Source organism: Siniperca chuatsi, linkage group LG2, assembly GCF_020085105.1.
Source record: "Siniperca chuatsi isolate FFG_IHB_CAS linkage group LG2, ASM2008510v1, whole genome shotgun sequence".
Classification (NCBI taxonomy): domain Eukaryota; kingdom Metazoa; phylum Chordata; class Actinopteri; order Centrarchiformes; family Sinipercidae; genus Siniperca; species Siniperca chuatsi.
In genome coordinates, this window is record NC_058043.1 from 4,255,614 (window position 1) to 4,278,921 (window position 23,308).

A 23,308-nucleotide genomic window follows, 5' to 3' on the forward strand; every position below is an offset into this window, starting at 1 on the left:
TAATAGCACATTTATTGTTTGTTTTTATTTCACACATGCATTGGCAATGTTAACATCTGTTTCCCATGCCAATAAATCCCAATTGAATTGAATATAATATTTACAAGTATGTTTTCATTAGTGTATAATCACCTGTAAATAAGAATGGTTGTGTTTTCATTACCTTAGAATAAACCATTTTTTATCTACATAGGGAGCGGGTCCCCTTCCATGGTGGTCGCAGTGTTGCACCGCCATGTTTCTACAGTAGCCCAGAACAGACAAACCAAACACTGGCACTAAAGTAGAGGGTCATTCACGTTTTTCACGAGTTTCGCTGCCACTGTAGTTTCTCCTACACGCTTGGAAGGGGAGGGTGAGGCGAGTGGTATTCAAATGGTTGCAATCTGTAATATCACTTTTAGATTCTACTAAAGCCTTCGCTGAACCTTCAAGTGTTGTTCTTTGTATATAACATGCAGATCGCATACCTTGGCTTAAGCACCAATTTTTAAACTTGCTCTTATTTTCCCACTTGAAATACTGGTGTTATGGATACTGAGGCAAAATCTCTCTCTCTCTAAAAACTCCCAAAAGTTAACACTTCTTACTGCCTTAAGGCCCAATGTGATACTGTCTAGCACAGCTTTGAACAGTCTTACAGTCTCAGGCTTTAGAATCAAACAAGATCTGGTACAGTGATTCTTCAGACCCGATCATGATCTGGTACTGTCATGGTTTTGGGTCTTGGGTTTTGTTATTTTCTGTTTTATTCTGTAGTGCGCTGCCTCATGTGTCTTGTGTAGTTTTACTTCCCATCTTTGTTTGCTTTTCCCACCACATTTGATTATCTGCGTCGCCCTGATTTAGTATCACCTGTGTCTCGTTTACTCCCCTCACCTGAGTGTATTTAAGTCTGTGTACTTCCTTTGTTCTGTGTCAGTTCGTCTTGGTTCATGTGCCTTGCGTTCCAGCCATCTTTCCTTGTGCTTGCCTGTATTTGGACATGGGATTTTCTGCCTGCTCCTATTGGATTTGTTTGCCTGTGTTTGGACTGCCGGTTGGTTTTGATCCCTGCCTGCCTGACCACCCCTGTAAGTATTTGTACTTTCTTTTATTAAACCATTGCACTGCACCAGCTCTGCTTCTGCCTCTGTGTCTGCAATTAGGCCCAATCCCTCGTGTTCCCTCTTACCAGGCTTGAACTGTGATTAGGTACAAGTCCATGAAGTGCTTCTTTTTCAGTCCGCAAAGATGTAACATAACAAAAACAGTAAACCCACCTCTGTACCCTTCTGCTAGTGCAAGCAATTGGCACACAGCAATATGACGTACACTGTACATGAGAGGTTTTTTTGTGTATTTGTTTTGTGGGTTTTTTATGTTTTGAGGTCTACATTGTTGTTGCTGACCTTGTTGTTAGCTAGCATCATGGCTAAAGGGCAGACATCCCTGGATAGGTTTCCACCATGGATTCCAGCACAAAGCAGGAGTAGAAAGGTGACACAGGATGAGACAAATGATTTGTCAGCTAAAATAGAAAAAGGAAATCAATAAATATGTAAACTCTCTTACAGTTTAAGTACAGAATGTAGCACGTAAGAAATTATATATATTTATATAGCACTTTTCAAAAAAAATTACAAAAGTTCCTCACATTAAAAGCAATCACACAAACACAAAATATCAAACAGGCAGGGTAGTAACAGACAAAAGAACAACAAAATAGAATTAAAACTGATAACAAAACAGAAATTGTGAAATGCAGGGAGTATAGAGCAAGTAAGTCTGAAAAATATCTATTGTGAATTAGATGATCTTCTAGTGAGAGTAAACTATTCAAAAAGTGTAGGGATATAAACAACAAAGGAATGGTCTCCTTTCATTACAGGCAAGGGTGTTTAGATTACTATGGACAAAACAATTCATAGATGTGCTCCAGGGATTCATCATGTAGTGCTGATGAGTTATTTCTTTATTAAATATCAAATTTTTATATTTGTTAACTCCATTTAATCTTGAGACCTCCGCTTTTTGTTTGCTCTTCTACAAGTCACAAGCTCCCATTATGATCACTGAGCTGAAGAGAATGAAAAAATAAAAAAACACCGGTCTTTATAGGCAGTTTTTTTTTTTTCTTTTCTTTTTTTCTCTTTCTAATCAATCAGTCAGTGGTGAACGCAGCTCCAAGCCAACGGCCTCATCCTTTATTTAGCTGGTTGATTCCCAAGGAGCTCATAAATATGCATGAGCCTGCAATTAGCATAGGCACCAAGGACAGGGCCTGTACCTTGGCATTATGACGATCAATCAGAAACACTAAGGGGCTCCTCAGAGGGAAGCTGTCTGTCAGCTTGGCTTTGGGCTGAGTTGATGCACGCACGCACACACACACGTCAAAAAAAAGGCATGCCCAAAGCACACATAACGCACTGACACACACATCACACAAAAATTTTCAGAAAGCATGTATCTACATACACACAGAGGCAGACAAAAAGCACACGAAGCATCCATGTACACACCTTAAGGCACAGACAAGGCATGCATATATGAAACAAACATTCTCTCACAGATACACACAAACCATACAGATACAAAGCCAATGTCAATGTTTATCATTTGTCTTATTCTTTCCTTTCTCTCTTTCTGTTTCCTACTTTTTCATTCCTTTTCAGAACTGAGTTTGTAATGAATTTGAAAATTGGCCCATTTCATTTGCTCCCACTGAAATGTCATTATCTGGGGGGAGAAGGAGGGGTTCACAGTGGAACAGTTATGTATTTTTTTCACTCTAACAGGGTTATTAATATATTTTCTCCCGGAAAATTTGTAACAAGGTTATTTGGTGTCCACAGCAGATCCTATGCATCTCCATGTGCCTCATATACACTGATTTCAGAAAATCTGATTCATACATTGCATTTTACTGCATCGACTGATGGCTAAAGGTCCATTTGATGCTTTAAATGCTTTCTCCTGCAATAACCATGCAGTGTTATGATCCCATTCATTTAAACATGCATTTCAGTGCATGCCAAACAAAAGTTTTCTTTCTTGGATGGCTTTGGGATTGTTTGGCCCATGACAGGCACTTTCATCCTCGTCCTTGCTGAACTGTGCTTTTACAGTGAGATGACACAAATGTAAACTTTTCTGAGCTGAGTGAAGTTTTTGAATAGCAAACCTTAATGGTTTGAAAACTCCTGTTTCAGAGAGTAATAACAGACCGTGTGTGCCATTCAAGGTGTCTTGTCAAAAGATGTTCAAATGTCTTTTATAATGGTGGTCTGTGGATGGGATATTTTGTTTCCTTTATGTTGCTATACCATGGTTGGCCAGTGGGGAAAAAAATGTTAGCTCTCCTAATAAACCCATGGTGAAAACAAAAACATGTTGTCAAATATTTTCCAGTATGCTGGCTCTGATTTAAATCCACTTTGTGGACACCATTTACTAGGAATGGCTTGAAAACCAACCAGCCTTGACAAGCTGTTCCATATTATACCAGAAAAGTGTCACTTTGTAAGTTTTACAGTACTCCACCACACAGAAGCGTAGTAACCATATATAATTCCAAAGCAGCGCAGATACCAGCTTCATTGAAATTAATTGGGGAATGTGCTTTATTTAGGACTTTTCTAACAAAATAGCAGCCAATATTCATTTGTTTTGGAGCCAGGAACCAGATGTATAAATGAGTGTTAATGACATTTTCATGTCCTTCTCATGTTTAATCATGATGATAGAGATACCACTGCAGATGATGGTTTACAGATACATGTGATGTATTAATGATATGGGTGCTATAAATAGCCACAGCTGTGGTTAATCTTTTGACACTGGTGGAGAACCTCACAGATATTTTTTTGTCAGGTGTTATGAGTGGAACAGGCAGGAGCAGTGATATGCAGGGAGTGGAAATCGGACTCTGATTTAGATTGTGTCCACGCACGGCTTTATACACTTGATGAAAATGCGTATGCATTTTTCTGTTTGTGCGTACGCACAGTTTAGTCGTGAACCGACAGAGTTTTATGCATTTGGCCTCAGTTGTCTTGGCAAATACGATTTTAGGTTTTGTTGGTACATTTGTTGGAAAATCAGACACAATTGACTAACTGGATCTATTTGACTTTTCTGTTGCCTTTTATAAATACAGATGCCTTTTAAAATATAGACCGAAATATTTCTTTTTCAAAATGTTTAGTGGGATTAAAGAGTATTTCACCTTTTCTGCATGATACTTGTACAAAAACACTGGCATGAAAATGATGCACATGTGTTACTACTGATATAAAAAGATATACAAACCTCCAAAAAAAAGCTGTGACCTCAACAGAAACAGTCAGCTCATTTACCTTTTTGTGTCTGTGTAAATCCTGCCGTTGTTCCACCGTCTATGCTAGCGGGGGAAACAAACGAGATGCTAAGTCATGCATGACTCAGGGTGCAATCCATCAGCTCCACGCACATTCACTTCTGCTGTGTTTCTGCGGAGTTGGACACAAAATGAAGACATATGGGAAATCTCACCTACACTGCCGAATAGAATGGATGAGTTCTGAGATGCCGCAGTGCCTCTGTAGTGGTACAAGCCTAAAAAGCTTTTGTTGTTTTCACTACATTTGGTACATGGGGCTAAAAGGAGCAGTGAGGCCTAGTGCAAAGATTTGTCTCGGAACAAAACACAGGCTTGAAACAGTGCCTAGTGTCAGTGATATAAAATCCTGTGCAATATAAGACTTAAGTGAATACTTGAAATGGTGAAATAAGTGAAATGGTGGGTATTTTGCAAGAAGTTCTTTTCTACTAACTGGCTCAATCATTTCATCTTAAAAGATTTTTGCAAATTACAGTCTCGCCATGGCTACAGCCCAGTGGGTTATAAACAAACTAAATAAAAGTTGAAAGCAGTGGTTCCATGAGCACAAATTATGGCAAATTAGAGCAGGTATGTTATTTAGAGGGAATACTATTTCACCTCCTGACCTGTTGGTTAAAATTGAAGAATTCATCAGTCCCAGCATTTTCTTCAGACTGGAACAATCTATACTGTCTTCTACATTTGCCGTTTTCATACATTGTTTGATGTATCTTTTGAATGGAATTTTAGTGTAAAACACTTTGTGACAAATGTGCATCTTGAATTTACTAACACATTAAGAGTCAAACAGTTTATAAAACAAACTGAACAGGTAAATTCAGCTGTGGTCCCTACTGATTTTGAGGGGAAATAAAGATTAGGGATAAAAATATAAAATATCTGCAAATGGAGGGTTCATTTTAAAATACCCATCACAAAGATCCTCGTTTTGGGTTGGAAGGCTGGAGACTGAAGAATTAATAAGCCTACTACTTATTAATGATGCAGCCGCAAAGGTTTACATCACTGCTGGTTTTCAATTTAGTTATAATGCTGAGCATACTTTATAAGTAGCAGCCACAGCTGAGTTCATTTTAAGTAACTGCCTGATGCAGGGACATTTAAGATTTCATTTAATTTAATCAAAGGTGCACAATATAAAGTTCTCTGCTACTGAAATCAACATTTTGAAGAAACCAATGCACATATTCAAAACTGTTTTTTTTAAGAGGAGGACAGGCTTGAGTTGAATGTCAGCTCAACCAAAAGGTGGTTGAAAATTAATTTGTGAATAAAGGGAGATTTTGGTGTGTTTTTTTTTTTTAACTCTCACACATGTTAGAGTATAATAAACATTTGGATCACTAATTTGAGTTTAAATATAAATAATGAGTACACGATTGGCTGCTTTGATTATAATGTGATGGACCTGCTGTGAGCAGCAAAATCCCAGAAAATAACAGAAATTCAAGCAGTAGGCCACAGAGAGACAGCAGTAAGACTAATTATGTGAAAACTCGTGTTGTTTCATTACTGGGCTGCTAGCTTGTGCTTTGGCTTTGTGGTGTTGGCTCTCATAAACTGAACTTTACATTCATCTGTAAATAAGCTGTAATTCATTGTCATTAAAGTAGTTTTCATTGTCATAGCAATACATGTTCATGATGAGGGTCAAAATTTATTTTCCCCCATCCAGTATTTTGCTGCACATGAACATGCAAAAACTACGCACTGCATTTCCCCAACACTAGTAGCACAGATTTTCTTTCATTTTGCCAGCGCAAAACCTAAATGGCCAAAATGAGAGCATAAATAGAGATTATAATATTTAGTAAACCAACCTGAGTTTGACATTTTTATTTAGTATATGTATTTCTTTAATAATACACAATTTATTTTGGGTGCAGGGTAACAACTATGCTGTACAATTATACAAAGTTCATGTATGACACTGAAAAAACTGCTACATCAAGTGAATCAAATTGAACAGCATTTAATGTAGATATTTGGTTGACTGGAGAAATTGGCTGCATAAAATGCAGCATTGTGACGATAACAAAATAAAATAATACACAGTAGCAAATAAAAGAGGCCTATAAAGAAACGAGAAATAAAGCTATTTTCTTTTAATTCCAAACTCAAGGCAGCCGCTGTGTCCCACACCTATGCACCACTCTGAACTCTACTGAAGGACAAGGCACCTAATTGGACGTAATGAAGTTAAAGTAGAGAGAGCATAGTCTTGCTGACTAGCCTTTAAAAATCTCCAAAGGCAGTTAAAAAGAGAGGGGAAGTGAGGACAGCAAGAGGGGAGTGCAATGGGGGAGTAGAGGGCATGACAATGAATGAAAGAGATGAACTGGAACTGCAGGAGGAGAGAGAAAAAAAAAGACGAAAATAGCAAAAAACGGGGTTTGGGTTAAACTTACTACTTCGTTAAGGTTAGGGGACCGTCCGCATCATGGTTGAAAGAAACCATTGTTGACTGTCAGAAGAAAATGGGAAACGAACAGCAGTCTCCTGTGTTAGAGTCGACATGGTTGACACACCCACCCACCCACCTACCCACCCCGACCTCTTTTGTGGCTCTATAATAACGTTACCTGATTTCCTCCTCTGCTCCCGATGTCATAATTACTATGGCCTCCGGAGAGTTTTGTCACTTGAATGTAAACAGATTAATTGACTGGTACTGTATTTTTAACATTTGTTTTTGGCAGGCTAGGTGCTACTCCGGTGCATTGCTGCCATTCAGGTTTAAGACTGCACGTACTAATGAAAGTCTGGTTTAATCGTCAAGCAGTTGGTTCGAACTAAGGTCCCGCCTCTGATAGCCAATCATAGTTTTAGATAATGGGGTGGCATACCTAAAATAATACTAAAATTGCTATACATGGATATTAAAGAATTCAAATTCCTACAACGAGGCATCTGACTGTTTTGTGACATTTTCATAACAGTACACTCTTTCAAATCGAGTGAAAAAATATTTTGTAATTATTCCTTTGTAAAATGCATTAACATGAATCTGACTGTTTAAAGTGATTTGTAAATATTCTTTACTTGACCTCCACTTTATCTTTATGCTGCCTCCAGCCATCCAACATTACAATGAGCTTGTTAACAGAATAACAGTAATTAAATTGCAGACACAGTGGTTTGACTCCATACTCCCATTACACTGGATCTGGATATGAAAGAACACAAAAGCTGGTGCAGATATTTTTCCCCCCTCCAGGATGGCAGTTAATTAAAACAGAAATATAGTCAAAATAAACACCAGGAAATGATTGTCACAATATAGGCTGTGCAAAGTGTTTTGCAGATGTAGGCAGTCTAAATGTTTCACAATTTATTGCCAAGAAATTTTAATTTATTGCCTTTTCAGCTATCAGAAGTTACATAGAGTGATTAGATGTGCATAATTACCATAGACAGAACAAAAGAAATCAACAAAAACTTTTTGGAGATTGGAAAAGTCAAGAAAATATGACATCTCAGTTGTTGAAGACAACAGGAGACTTGTTGAAAAATGACATCCCAAAGGATCTGTATTTCACGGATTATTATTCTCAGCATCCCTCTCATTTTTAACTTCATTAAGGTGACCATTTATATGTGCATCTCAAAGCCCTGGAAACAGCTACAAACAGGAGCAGAAAAATACTCATTTAATTAGCCATCTGTCAAATTCAAGCTGAAAATGTATAAATGTGTGGTGTTTGTTTTTTTCCCCCGATACTTATATTTCCTTACAACTACATCCTGTCAAATAGACCATAAACACCATGTTGGACAAGTTGTATTTAGTCCGAAAATTAGTAAAAAAGATAAATCTGTAACTTATTTTGTAATTCCACTCTTATTTAAAGGTCTACGTATATATGATCACTAAAAAGGCATGATTGCACATGGTCAGTCACATGTAATGTTTAATCTAGACAGTCTAAAAAGATTGTATCTGGTAATATTGATCTTTCCGACGTGATAACATGAGGAGTGCAAATAAAGCCAGTCATTAACAAAGCAGAGGTTAGCTGTAGCTGCTCAGCTCAGTTAGTTTCATGAATGCGAGACGAGTCGGCAGGCAAATCTGCAAACGGATGATTAAATGTGACCTTACTCCACTCTGAGCCTGATTGTTCATTGCCCTCCTCCACCCCTGCTTTCATGCTGAGGGTTCACAGGTTCACTCCACCCTGAAGTCATTTTTCTAAAGATTCTTTCTCCATTCTCTCCTCTGTCAGCCTGCATCATTTTAAATTGATTTGCCTCGGAAACACACACAAACACACATACCAACTGATACCTTCACACACTTAAATCAACACAGAGTCACACACAGGCACAAATGCTTCTTTTACCCAAATTCATCAAATGTTCATCATTTCAAAAGGACAGAAGTGAGGAGAACATACATATGTTGTAACTCACGTTAATGTTAACAAAAAAGAAAAGTAAAAGAAACTGAAACGAACAGTGGCAAATCAAACACTTATTTATCGTCGAGATTCTGATTCTGAGTGCGTGTGGCTGAGCAGTGTGGAGAAAAAATGGACAGCACAGAAGAACGAGAGAACGAGAAGAGGTAGAACTGAGAGGGAGTGCATTAAAAGGAGAAAAGCCCAGGAGGAAATTGCCACTAAATGCTGTAAAATTAAAGAGCAAGGGACGTGGATGGTGTTTAAAAAAAAAAAAAAAGACAAAAACATACTAGCAGGGCCGCCCTCAGCACGTCATATCACAACTTCCTTTCTCGAGTTGATTCTGTGTTTTTAAAAAATTAATCATGCTATGTAGGAAAGCAGGAGATACACATGCGTGGAAATATTCTGGAAAATAAAGACATGTATACTCTTTTCTGTCAAGTAGAAGTATCGCCAGTTACTTAGAGCTACCAGAGCTGATGATAAACATAAGTCCAGTTAGAGCTCTGAGGAAATGCCAGGTGCAAAACAAACACATGATGTTGTAAACCAGAATATCAGACTGATGCTATCTGCACTATGATGATTTCCCTGGCTGGACATATCAGCTAAGCTAGTCACTAGTCAAGCTATCACCTGCAACCTGCCGAGCGCTAAGTCATTAATGTCAAACTTGACGTAAACACCTGTCTATATTCCGAGATAAAATAGCCGTGCCTATTCCAGTAGGGTGAAGGCTGTCCACGTCCAGCAGGTTGAATGCCAGTTATCAACAAAACAGTTGTCCAGCGAAAATCATTCATCAGTCTGCACAAAATATTTGGGTGCTGGAAGCTTGGTGACATGGTGTTGATTGTCGCTAGTGTGTGGGCAGGAGAGGAACAGTTGTCTGCAATACTAGCAAGCGAGCTAGCTCTGTCATTAACTGGACAAAACAGTTAATTTCAGGAGAACATACACAAATGACTGCAAACCATACACATCCCCTCTGCCGAGCAATTTATTCTCAGGCAGAGCAGGGCAATATGAAATCAGATGGTGCGACATATTTGATAATTTCCTCCTTTTTGGACTCTCAGCTCTCTGTTCCCTCAAAGGTAAGCAATATCAACATAGTTTGCAATTAATCAACATCATAATTTCGACACAAAAGCAAAGCACAAATTTACTTGGACTCTGCGATTCTACTGATCACAAACAATTCCACTGACAGATTTTGCTGTTGTAAAGGCGAGTGTAACTGACCCGGAGGCTGAGAAACTCTGCATGAGTCATAGATGTAGAAAAAGTAAAGGCAAACCAGGCAAATGTTTGGGCTCCCCCCCCAAAAAACTGGGAAAAGAAATGGAAAAGCCTGCCAGAAATGAATAATAATAAGAAGAAAAAGACTGACAGTCAGCTACTGTCAATTACAACGAACATTAGTTATAACCGTCAGCGCATCACAATGAAACAAGCATCCATTTCTGGTCACCAAAAACGAAAGAAAAAAACACAGAGGATGAAAAACGACACCAGGACAGTGGTAAGTGGATATTATTATGATAAATAAATACACCATGATTAGATTGATTTTACTTTATACTGTGCAGCCTGCAAATGTGTTGACGACATTAACTAGGTAGCTACATGTCAGTTCATCTCATTAAGAATTACTGTTCTGATGAGTCCCAGCTTGTTGCAACATTTCTTAAAACATTTATTTTCTACTTATTTGCCATTCAATTACCTTGTTGTGGAGCCCAATATAGGTCAATTGCGCTAGTATTTTCTCAATTTACACTCAAAAATCACTTTCTGCCACTTCTGACACTGACTGTAAGTGGCCAGTAAGCCAGGGCTTACTGGCTAAAGGAATTAGTTAGCAATTAAATTCAATTTACCTCACCTACCTACATAGCCCTTAATATTCAGGCAGAGGCAGGTGTTTGGTGACGAAAGATGGCACCATATATGTCACCTGCCTCCAGATCAGCCAATAGGAAAATTCAATTGCAACAGCTGGGTTTCAACCTGTAGAGGGCAGTTACTATGCATATGTATAAAACAATATGTGTAATTCAAATAGTTTGAACTAAAATGTCAATATTTGGATCTGAATCCATCAACAACACTACTAAATACCCATATACTCAGCTGAAAAAAGTGCTTTGGGGGTTTAGTTACTCTTTAAAGAGCTCATAGTACTGTATTACTCGACTAGAACACTGTGCTCTCAGGATGCAGGGTTACTTGTGGTTTCTAGAGTCTCCAAAAGTAGAATGGGAGCCAGAGCCTTCAGCTATCAAGCTCCTCTCCTGTGGAATCAGATCCCAGTTTGGGTTCAGGAGGCAGACACCATCTCCACATTTAAGAATAGGCTTAAGACTTTCCTGTTTGATAAAGCTTATAGTTAGGGCTGGCTTGGGTGAGTCCTGAACCACCCCTTAGTTATGCTGCTATAGGCCTAGACTGCCGGGAGATTCACCATGATGCGCTGAGCTCCTCTCTCCTCCTTGCAGGCCACCTACTGCCCCCATTATTGCTATCATTATTATTACTATTATTATTTTTATTAATATTATTACCATTACTATTATTTTAAATCTGTATGTGGAATTTGCTTTGCGCTACTGTATGTTATCTTTCCTCCTGCTCTCTCAACCCAACCGGTTGAGGCAGATGGCCGCCCACCCAGAGCCTGGTTCTGCTCGAGGTTTCTGCCTGTTAAAAGGGAGCCACTGTCGCCAATTGCATAGTCGGGTCTCTGTAAATAATATTATAAAGAGTACGGTCTAGACCTGCTCTATATGAAAAGTGCAGTGAGACAACTTCTGTTATGAATTGGCGCTATGTAAATAAAAAATTAAATAAATCAATTCAACTCATGACCATACAGGACAGAAAAGTTGTCCATAATGTATGGAAGGAATAAGTCCAGTAAATAGAATAACATGTGCAGCTGTAAAAGTTTTACAGATGTAACGACTCATACAGAAACAAAATACAGAGCTTGTTTCTCTTAGTGTATGACAGTCAACATATTGTTCAGCTAATACTGCACACTGACTTTTATCCCCACATAGATAGGGCAGTGTCTGAGGATCAGGTTGATGGATAAACTCAGGATACATATTATTACATATTCTCTCTCTCTCTGTCTCTCTCTCTTGAATTCAAAGGGGCTTTATTTGCATGGGAAACAGATGTTTACATTGCCAAAGCAAGTGTGAAATAAAAACAACAACAATAAAAAAGTACATAAACAGAAGAATTGTGATTTTGCTGTTAGAAATAAATACATATACATATATATGTAAAACATAACTTAGAAATAGAAAAAATAAACTCTGGATTAAAAAAAATGAATATAAGTGTGTGTGTGTGTCTCAAGGTCACTCATTGTCCCTCAGGTTGTGGCATCTCTCTCTCTCTCTCTCTCTCTCTCTCTCTCTCTCTCTCTCCCTCTGTGCATTCATTTCAGCAGTTCAGTTCAACTTCCACACAACCACGATATGCTGTAGACGATGAGGGAGCGCATACAGCACAAGATGAACGTGATGAGACACCCTGCTGCCTCCCCATCATGCCATTGCGCCTACAAAAGGTAGGCCTTATCCAAGCCCTTTCATAATATTAGCCTCGCCAGTGGCCAGTAGAGACAAGTGAACACTATTACTCTCCTCCAAGAAACTGCTATAGAAACACCACTGAGGTTCCCCATGAGCCAGGAAATGCTTTCAGGGCTTGGGGTGGGGTGCTCAATGGGCTTCTTTGCCTGGGGCCCCCAGAGTCTAGGATTGCCACTTTATCTTAATTAAGTTATAGTAAAACTGCTGGTATGGTGAATAGTAGTTATACTATTAGTTTCACTCAAATCAGCTAAATTGTCTTCACTCTATCGATATCTGCATTGTTAGAAGCTGACAGCAGTGACGATTATTATTCAGGCAAAATGTCTGAATATGGAGCTTCTCGATAGGGCTTTGGGCAGAGAAATTGACTCCTATTAAGGAGCTCAGTATCACAGGGCACATGCAGACAGAGTTATTCGGTGGCAAGGAACTGTAAGGGAAGCCTTTGTGTGCTGTAGATGTGTGTGACTGACTCCTCCAACACTAATTTCAGAGTGCTTACTTTGACTCGCCAAGCTTACCGGAGCATATTAGCCTATGGAGGAATCCTTCTATGGTAATTGCGGCTTAGAAAGACAGTGTGTGTGTTTCTGTGCACAGGAGTATCTGTATGTGAGGAGTGGGGGTTAAGAGACTGAGATGGAGTGAAAGGAAGAAAGAAAGAGAACTGTGGGAAGTTAAAAAAAAAAAAAAGATTTATGGTATGAAGACAAGCAGAACAAGAGCAATGGAGAAACATGAGAGACACTGAGACGCCAGTATAGGGGAAACAAAGCCAAAGTGGCCTGGTTGTGAAGGCAAAGTTGCTGCTCTGCAACCAAAACAATGTGCCAGTTTGACCTCTATTGCCAGGATATGCACACTCTTCCAGCCAAACTAGTCTCAAGTTTTTGTTTCATCGCCAACAATTGATTGATAAGGCTAAAATGCTCCATTTTTCATTTTCAGTTGTGTTTTCAGATGATTCCTTTTCTTTACACTTCTCTGATGAATCAGTTAAAGGGTTGATTTGCCACCTTTAAAAGGCGTTACATGTAGCATTTTTGAACGATCAACATATCCCTGTCAAGTGTACTGTCATAAAGTGACATAATTATAAACAAAGGAGACCTCTGTGTCACACCAGTGGTGTTGGTGGTGAAAGTGTTTCTTGAGAACAATTTCATCATAAACCCCAGTGTTTCCTGTCGCAATGAGGTTCAGAAAGCGTGTTTATCCATTCTTTTACTGAATGGATAAACACACTGGAGGTGATTTTTCCATCTGCTTCCCACCGCTCTCCTTATCCCATATGTCATTTCAAAAACTCTGAAAGCCTGAGCTCCATTTGATCAGGAAGAACACTCCTCAAAATGAGTGTTGCAAAGGAATCCAATAGATTTACCTCCAAATCAGGCCTGGTGTTGCACAATGTTTGTGTATGGCAAAAATATTTAAGTCTCACAATTTATGTCACAATGACTTATTAATGCAATTATTACACTAGAGCAAAGAGAAATAAAGACAAGCAGGAGCAAAGATGCTCCTTTTGTCTTTGTTACTCTCTCATTTTGTCTTTGTTACTCTCTCATTTTGTCTTTGTTACTCTCTCTCTCATTGTCAGCTGTCGTGATGTATTTTTTGATCTGAGCAAAAAACTTCCAAGCAAGTGGAACTAGCAGAAACCTCCTGTGTGTGCTGGTGTGTGTTTCAACATGCATGAGAATGTGTGCATACCTACGTTTGTGCGTATGCACACACGCAAAAAAACAAGAAGCAATAAGATCTAGCATTTAATATAACCCTGATCTTTTGAACATTGTTAAAACTGGAGATGAGAACACAGGAAGGAAAAGAGGTAGAGGAAGAGAGAGATAAACATTGATTTTAATTATATTCATTGATCATTGCAACATGTAAACATCTTGTAAACAGTCTTTTACCATCTCTGCAAACATAGATTCAGTAGTGTGAAAGAATATAGAAAGTTTGTGTTTGTTAGTTGCCTTACCCATAAAGTCCTTGATATATAAAAACTATTTGTTTGTGTGCACGTCTGTTGTTCTCAACTCTGTATGATGTTAGCACACAGTTAAGGGGTTAACATGGAGCACCAAAGGGAACAATCTACTGAAGAGGTTATTGTTCTCTATGACCTTTGATTTTTAACCTGGCGAGTTGACTATTGAGTCAATTTTCCAAAACTGGAATAGTTAATTTTAAGATTGGCGTGGGCTGTTATTATTTTTTTGACCAGATTCTCCACCTTAAAGTTTCTCATGCAAACAGCTTAACCTTATTTGCAATTAACTACTATAACTTGAGAATGGTCATGGCATGTGAAAGCAACAAAAGGAAATAACTATCATTTAATTTTTCTTGTAGGTTTAGACCTCAAATACACACACAAACAAAACGGTATCATCGTAACTTCTTCCACACACACCCAGAGGCGGAAAAAAAAGCACAAAGCGTATGCTCACTACAGAGCAATGAGTGCAGCAGGAGGAACCAAACATCAGAGGGCCTGTTAACGCGCCGAGGAGCATTTTGTCTCCTCAAACAACTTGGAGAATACCAGACAAAATGACTCAGACTCTACTCCGAAGCAGCTGGAGAAAAGCGACGCTCAGCACAGCCATCACTTTAGAGGGAATTTTATATCAGACAAACCTAATCAAATGCTCTGCCCTTGTTTCAAAATTTCAAACTAGATGGCAAATCATTCTGATGAGACTGGATCTGAGTGAGAGCAAGGGAACGAAATAGAAAATAAAGACAAAGAGTATCACAGAAGCTTACTGTTATTTTCTTCAGGGTGACTGCTTCCATCTTTAACAGGCATCTGTGTGTGTGTGTGTGTGAGTGTGTGTGTGTGTGTGTGTGTGTGTGTGTGTGTGTGTGTGTGTGTGTGTGTGTGTGTGTGTGTGTGTGTGTGAGTGAGTGAGTGAGTGAGTGAGTGAGTGAGTGAGTGAGAGAGAGAGAGAGAGAGAGAAATATTTGTCCCAGAGGAGAAAATAGGGTAAGAGGAAGACAGGAAGAAAAAATGAACAGGGCGAAATTGTGTAAAATGAAGTGAAACAGCTGCAACACTATAATAAGCTGGTTTGCTCAAATCAAGTCATGGTGATTTTGTTCCAAAAAAAAGAGATTTTACCAGACACCAGACTACACTATATAGATTTAGACAGCAAGAGAGAAAGACAGAGAGAGATAAGAGTGCAAGCAGTAATGCCAATTTACTATTTGACAACATCAAAAAACACAAGAGTTGTCTTCACAGAAGACTACCCGGGGACAGAGGCATGAAGAAAGACAAGAAACAAGAAGGAGAAAACAGTGAGTGGCTGCAGTGTAACAAGCTCTGCTCCTCAAATGACTGTCAGACACGGAGAGGCAATTACAGTGGAACCCGCAAACTGGCCCGATGAAGAGAGGTAAAGAAAACAAGCTCTGACTGGCAGAACAGGAGGATCACTGTAAGTGGACAGACAAACTGAGAGAGAGGTGTGTCGGTGTGATAAAAATCAGCTTTTAAACACCCTGTCACTGCACTTCACATTTATTCAGGGGAGGAAGAGGTGATAATGCTCAGTATTCTCAATGGGTTTGCAGTTTACTTTGGCACAAGGGGGGAGGTGTAAAGTGGGGAAAATGCTTCTTATTCCCCTATTCAGGTTGTGACATTTTTATTGACAATGTAATTATTAAACTCAGTGTGTTTGTTTGGTGCAGTTCGCCCAAATCACAAAACCATTTCAGATTGTTTGAATTTATGATATCTGATTCCACCAATACAATGGAGGTCAATTGAACTGTGGTACTGGTTTTCAAACAACTAAAAAAATACATTTGAAAAATTCAACAGCATTGTTTTTTAGATTTCTAGAAACAATATCTCAGATACTAATAATCCATTGACAACGTGAATGGTTTTCACTAGAACTAGATTAGTGACAAATTAAAGGAAAAACCTGAATAATATAATTTTTCAATGCTTTGTGTAGCACAAGTTCCATTTATCACCTTATAATTTAGGGGCAGATATCTCACAACCTGAGCACATACAGTAAGGCTGAAAGTGAGAAACCATTTATTCAAACCGTTCAAAATAATTATGTTATTATTAAGTTCCATATTGTAATCAACAGATACAATCTGAAAACAGATTCCTTAAATCTTACATTTTGTATTAACGTTTCCAATATACCTCATACCTTTGGCTCACAATTGCTACTAACCAGAAACAGAACATATGCTGTATATTAACAGGGAAAAGACCTGCCAACCTGAGTAGCTTTAGGTAAAAAAAGGTGCAATAATTCCAAAGTGCAACAACAATCACCATGACAACGGCCACTTGCCATATTCCACTTGACCAGTGATGATAATCCAAGCACCTACAAAGACATTGTGCTGCTTTTTGCCTCTCACAGCCCCAGCTACGCTCTGGGATGGCCTTCGGGCTTTCATTTGCACCTGACATTCTCCTCTCTTCTCTCTCTCTTTTTCTGTCTCTCTCTTTTTGCTGAAGTGTGTATGTGTGTGTGTGTGTAGGTTTGAGTGCATGTGTGCATCTGGTAGTGTAGTTCATAGAGGTGTGTATGCATGTAAAGAAACCAATGCCAGTATTAGATAGAGAGAGAGAGAATACATGTGTGTATACAAGCATGCGTGCTAGTTTGCTAGTTTGCTTGTGTGTGTGTGTGTGTGTGTATGTTGATCATTTACTCTCTCAGGTTGTCTATAAAAATGACAAAGATGAATTATTGCTACTTAAGTCCCATATAAGCCTGGGGCAGCCTAGGTAATGGAGTGTGTATGTGTGTGTATGTGTTTGCATGTATGTGAGCATTTATGTGTGTGTGTGTGTGTGTGTGTGTGTGTGTGTGTTCAAGGTTTTCTGTGTTATTAATGCAGAGGTGGACTAGGGCAGAAGAAAGAGTTGCCAAGTTCAAGGATGCATCACAACTCTGTCTGTGTGTGTGTGTGTGTGTGTGTGTGTGTGTGTGTGTGTGTATGTCTTTTTCTCCTCACCTTTTTCCCCAATTTTGTCTCATCTCTTGTCTTTCCCTTTTCTCAGGAGACTTGGTCCCCCGCTTCACCTTATTATCTTTCACATTTGGTAGGGGGGCATTATTGGCTGAACAGAGGCAATAATTCAACTTGCCCTGCCTTGACACACACACACAAGGTCACACCTTGGGACAGGGGTTATGCAATATTGATATTGTTAATAAATATGATGATTATTTTACAATCTTCAGTCCAATATAACAGCCTGAAGCAAGGTTCAAATAACATTCTGTGTGTGTGTGTGTGTGTGTTTAAATTATAATGTTGCAGCCCTGGTCCATTTCAACTTCCAGTGGGTTTTTGAAATCATTGCAAAGGTAATAATCTGAATGTGGTCTCCCCATGTTTCTCTTCACTTTTGGTCTTTGGAAGCATATTCTGAGCTGCATGAGGACATTGTTTATTGTAAACTACCGTCTTAATTTTTCTCTTTCAGGAAACACAACAACTTTCCGGTGTGTGGGGACATAAAGTCTGTCAGAAAATCTGCTTAAACCCAACTGCTAAAAAAATAAAAACTCTGAGAAGTAAAATACAAAAGTGATGGACCTCACATAAATGCGTGTCTGTGTACATAACCTGTGTTTTCAGCAACATGTATATGTTTGTGTAGGGAATGAACATGCATGTGTCCTTGCCAGAATTGTCGCCATGGTGATGGCCATGTGCATTAACTTTCTTGTTAGTGTGTATAGAGGTTTGGAGGAGTTTATTTGTGTATACAGCTCGAGGGCCTACAGGTGGTGTCAGACACAGGAACTAGAGAAGGTCAGCCAATCAGATCATTGGGTTGGACAGTGACAGGGACACAAACGTGTGCTGTCAACTAAGACACACAAGTCCACATATGCACACAACTGATTCTCTCATGAGTTCTTATTGGTATTGTCTTTATTTCTGTCCCTTTTTGTTACTTTTCTCAGAACTCTATGACTTAATCTCCCTGCAGGATCAGGGCCAAAGTAAAAACATTCATATTTCTAGAATACAAAGAATCCAGTCATATATAAGTGTCAACCAAGAGCTTGATTTAAACCATTTTCTGTTGTCTTTTCTGGCTAAAAGAATGTCAGCAAGTGTCTGCACAGTGAAAAAAAGAAACACTTCAAGAAGCAAACTGAAAATAAAATGTTTTGATGTCTATTTATATAAGATAAAAGTGGCGTGAAAGCTATGTAATCTAGTTTTTGCACATTATGTACACGTTTCTTTTAGTCCATTTTTATTTTCCCTGTGATTTATGAACCTAAATTTACTTTCTAAAACTATAATTGATTATTGTTCATTGTTCAGTGATTGTTCACTTGATATTGTGAATAATTCTAATTCTAGCTTTTCCCAAACCCAGAAGCCAAACCCTTCATCAGTGCTTTAAATGCACTCTGCCTATATAATTTTAGAAATAACATGTCAGGCAATATCAGTGAGACTATAAGTGAGAAGTGTCAGTCCACTGCCTCAAACACATCTGACTATGTGTGTGTGTGTGTGTGTGTTTGTGAAGTGTGAGGGCCCTGGCTGTAATGTTTTAGCTTGATACTTTGATGACCTGATCAAATTGTAGAGGAGGATTGCCAGCAATCATATCTGTGCTTGCTGTCGCTCTCTGTCTCTTACTCTCTCACACACACACACACACACACACACACACACACACACACACACTTTCACACATGCTGTTCTGTCTCAGTGGGTTCATCATCTTCACTCAACTCTTGTTTCTCTCTCTCTAACCTCTGTGGACTGCCATCCTCTCTTTCACCTAGACCAGTGCAACCCTGTCTTTCTGTCTCTCTTTCTGTCTCTCTCACTCACTCACATTCACCCAAGCACACACACACACACACATAATGGGGTTCATTTCACAGCACATTGCCGCCATTATTTGCCATTTCTACCGATGGCCATAATCATGGAGACTGAGATGAGTATATACTGAAATCATTCCCTCTCCAGTCAGATCAGTCTGCCCTCAGCGTGTGTGTTTGTGTGTGTGTGCTATGTACAATATAAGTATCTCTGTGTGTTTGGGTGTGTATTGTAGAAATCTGCATCTGTGTGAATGTGTATGATAGGGTGCACTTTGCATTCTAGTCACTTTTTTTGTCTGTGTATTTTTTGCATGGATATGTACTTGTGTATTTTTGTATGTGTGTGTGTGTGTGTGTGTGTGTGTGTAAGAGAGAGGTACTGTGTGCAAGCATCTCCCCAGCTGGCTGTTCTTGTTGGCTGATATTAAGGTGTCTAACGGCATGCTGCAACATGATTGGCTAATAGATAATTGTCTAATAATAATAATAATAATAATTGTCTTCTCCACAGATCAAAAATGGACACATGGACTATATGGACACATCAAAGTATTATGCTGAGAGCTTTATTTATGTGTGTTTATGTGTGTGTGTGTGTGTGTGTGTGTGTGTGTGTGTGTGTGTGTGAGAGAGTGAGAGAGAGAGTATGTGTTTTGGGGTGTATTCTGTTATACTCTATATATATTTTGGCAATTGTTTGACATCCAAAAATGCTTTTAATATAATTTATTAACTAGGTAGGTCTGTAGGTCCGAGGTTTCATACACCGTTGCGCACTCTTCTACTGATTGGTCAAAAGGCTTGCCTTGTAAACATATGAAAAGTTTTGAGATGCTGCTTTCTACAACTTTAATCCAATTATTTTTGTGTCGAACTATGATGAAGTTATAACACAAATTAGAAAAGGTTATTTTTCTTTGCCCAAGTCAAGATGTTACAGAAACAAATTTTCACCAAACTTTCAGTGATAAATGCTTTGCTTCCACTCGGTCTACAGACATTAGTGTTTCACTGAAAGATCAGAATCTGCACGTTCACACATTTCTCACACACATGCTTGTTCTTATTAGCTCAGAAAAATAAATTAGGAACAAAGTAATCTATCAACCTCTATTGGCCTCCATCACTGACCAGAAGGAATGCAAAAGATTCAAAACAGCAACAACTTCAACATAGGAGGAGAAAAAAAACTGTTTTGTAAGAAAGAAAAATAAGATAGAGATAACAGCTGGAGAAGATGATATATGAGAAGGATTCAAAGAAACAGAAAATCCATAGAAAAAGAAAGACAGGCAGAGAGAGATTTATACAGAATCAGGACCAAAAGAGAGGGACAAAATGGAGAAAGAAGAAGGAGATCCAGTGGCAGACAGGAACAGAGACCTTCAATAGGATATCAAAAAAGACCCCTTTTTATAAAACTATGTTTAGGGGGAATAGCGGGGTTGAATCTTCCCTCTGGCTTCCTTGCAGTGTTATTGCAAGACTAAATAGAGATACAATTTTTTCCCAAGAGAGACAATTTTCTCTCTGATGCTCTTCGCTCAATGTGAAGGTTGCTGTAATTTAGCTCCTCGCCTCCTCGCCTGGGGAGGAACACTGTGCCACAGCTAGGTCATCAGAAAGCATCGGTTCACTAAAATGCCAAGGAGATTATTCCTCATTTCGAGCAGTTAAAAAGCTGGCCAGGAGAGGTGGAAAAGAAGTCGGCGGCATGGAGAAAGACGTGAGAAGAGATGACAAAAGCAGGGGAAGGAGGAGCGGAGTGGAGAGGAGATGGCGAAAGGAGACAAAGACAGAAGAGGTTAGAAGGAGACAAGAGTAGATAAAAGATGAGGTGAGTAGAAAGGCGTAGGTGTAGAGAGAAAGTAGAGGCGTGCAGGGGAGAGAGGAGACCATGGGGACCGAGAAAAGCAGAGATCAAGGGTGGAAAAGAGACAAGTGGGTGTGAGATAATAGAAGAAATATGAAGATAAGTGAAAACTAGAGGAGACATAAGAGGAGCGAATAGGAGACAGGATAATAAAGGGGGAAGAGAGTAGATGAGGAAGAGTAAGAGGAAACATACAGCAGGTAAAACATTAAATCCTCTAGTTTCACTGTGGTAAACGCATTTTCACAAAACTGGGGGACTTGCAATAGCAATGGTCAAAATGATCCAACAGAGGCTGTGATAGCCTGACTTTTATATGGGTCAAACTCTGAAACCATTGGCTCTAATAGTTCCCATAATGCAACTCAGTAGCATCTTTTGTTAGACCCTCCATTTCTTGTTGACGCCAATGTCTTTCAAACTCCACACCTTCACTCCAGGTTGTTTTATCAGACTTTGACAATGCAGTCCAACTTAAGTCATTTATTAAAGCTACAGGTTGCTGATTGTGAGTAATATTTCTATGCTGTCCTGCTAGTAATAGAACACATCTCTTGCTGCTTTCATGATGCAGAAATCTAATAGGACTAACCAACAACACATTTCACTTTATAAATAATAGTAGGTAGGAGACACATTACTTTTAAAGGATGTGTTTGGATTTTTCAATTCCGTCTTAATACAATACTCGTATGCTATATGTATGTTGAAAGCTTTATTGGTTACTGAACAAAAGCTCCAGAAAAAACTAGCAATTGAACTTTGAGTTTACAATAATTTATCACAGATCCAGAATTAGATCCAGGTCCAGAATTCATTTCCATGTACATATAATTTTTGATCATGAGAAAACTGCACAGGGTACCTTAAATTTATGACCATATACTGATTCCTCATAATCACTTGTATTCATAATTTATTGTTCAATTGCTTCCAACTGCTAAAGAAGAAAGTGAAACTTCATTTTTGAAACACTTTCCACTAGAACAGGTGTGTATGTGTGTGTATTCAAGTGGTGTGTTGTACAGTAGAGGGATGGAAGGTGTCCAGCAGAGAATAGGAGCAGAGCAACTGACATCATTATAATTCTAGGTAGAAGGCTGACTTATCACCTCCTTGTCCCCTGTTGTGCGCTCAGTGCCCCATACTAATACACAGACACACACACACACACGCGCGCACACACGCACACCCGCGCATCATCATCACGCAGGGTGGAAACATGACCCCTGGTCCTGCTGTGTGAATCACAACACGCATGAGGTACACAAATATGCAAATATATGCATAATCCTTCACATATGCATACATGTCACTACACAGATGATTACTTAATTGTACAAAGGTGAAACACACACACACACACACACACACACACACACACACACACACACACTGCACAGACTGGGAATGACATTTGACTTGTGTTGCTGCAATGATGCTTTTGTAGGAGGGCAGCAATCTCCTGGTGTTGTTTTCATTGGCCTGACGCTTGGTGGTAGGTCACACACACAAAAACGCATGCACACACATCCAATGTTGTTGTCTTTTTCTCACATCCTTCTGTTTTACACACATACATACACACGCTCTCTTCCTGCCTCATGCACCCACACACATTCAGTCTCTCCATGTCCAGATGTCTGCGCTCTCACACACACATCCAGGGAGTGACACCACGGTGGCCCTCTGCTCTGCTTGCTGAGGCCCCCTGTAGCTCCTGGTAATAGAAAAATAAGACAGAAGGAGAACAGACCACCAAGCCTCCCTGTAGGATCAGCAGGTTTTGTACCTGACAGGTATTCCTAAAGGCTGGAAGGTTGAATCCTGCCGGCAGAATACTGTTATGCTGACTTTCTCTCCTACTGTTCTTTTATTGATTTCACCTGAGATTGTCTGCAGTATTTAAATTTTGTGAAGATGTCTTGTTTTTTATAGTAGTATGGCTCTTCATAGAGAGGGATGAACTTGAAGTGATCATAGGCAATATTTGAAGTCAAATCATTTTCAGTCAGTGACTACCTAAAGTCTCCAACCCACATGGCTGAGATTTCATAAAGTTTGAAACATTTGTTGATTAATAATAGGTGATACATTTGCAGAGGTGGAGCACTCTTCTGGTTTTAGCCCCATCCTATACAGTAAATACACTGTGATGTGCAATGGCAGCCTTCAGGATTGAT

At 39.2% G+C, this 23,308-nt stretch overlaps 2 long non-coding RNA genes across 4 annotated transcripts in view; one reads left to right on the forward strand and one right to left on the reverse strand.

Annotated features, from left to right (window-relative positions):
* Positions 1-23,308, reverse strand: part of LOC122887795 — a 118,714-nt gene that overhangs the window by 4,871 nt on the left and 90,535 nt on the right. For both annotated transcript variants that reach the window (XR_006380612.1, XR_006380610.1), the window contains 2 exons: positions 4,341-4,472; positions 1,392-1,510 (listed from right to left, as the gene is read on the reverse strand). This is a non-coding gene — a long non-coding RNA (uncharacterized LOC122887795). The remainder of the gene's footprint in view (positions 1-1,391; positions 1,511-4,340; positions 4,473-23,308) is intronic.
* On the forward strand, positions 261-15,153 carry LOC122887800. Of its 2 annotated transcripts, none has more exons than XR_006380613.1 (3): positions 261-1,073; positions 12,236-12,358; positions 14,751-15,153. It is a non-coding gene; the product is annotated as an uncharacterized LOC122887800 (long non-coding RNA). The 2 variants fall into 2 exon arrangements; XR_006380616.1 differs by having other exon boundaries at positions 12,239-12,358.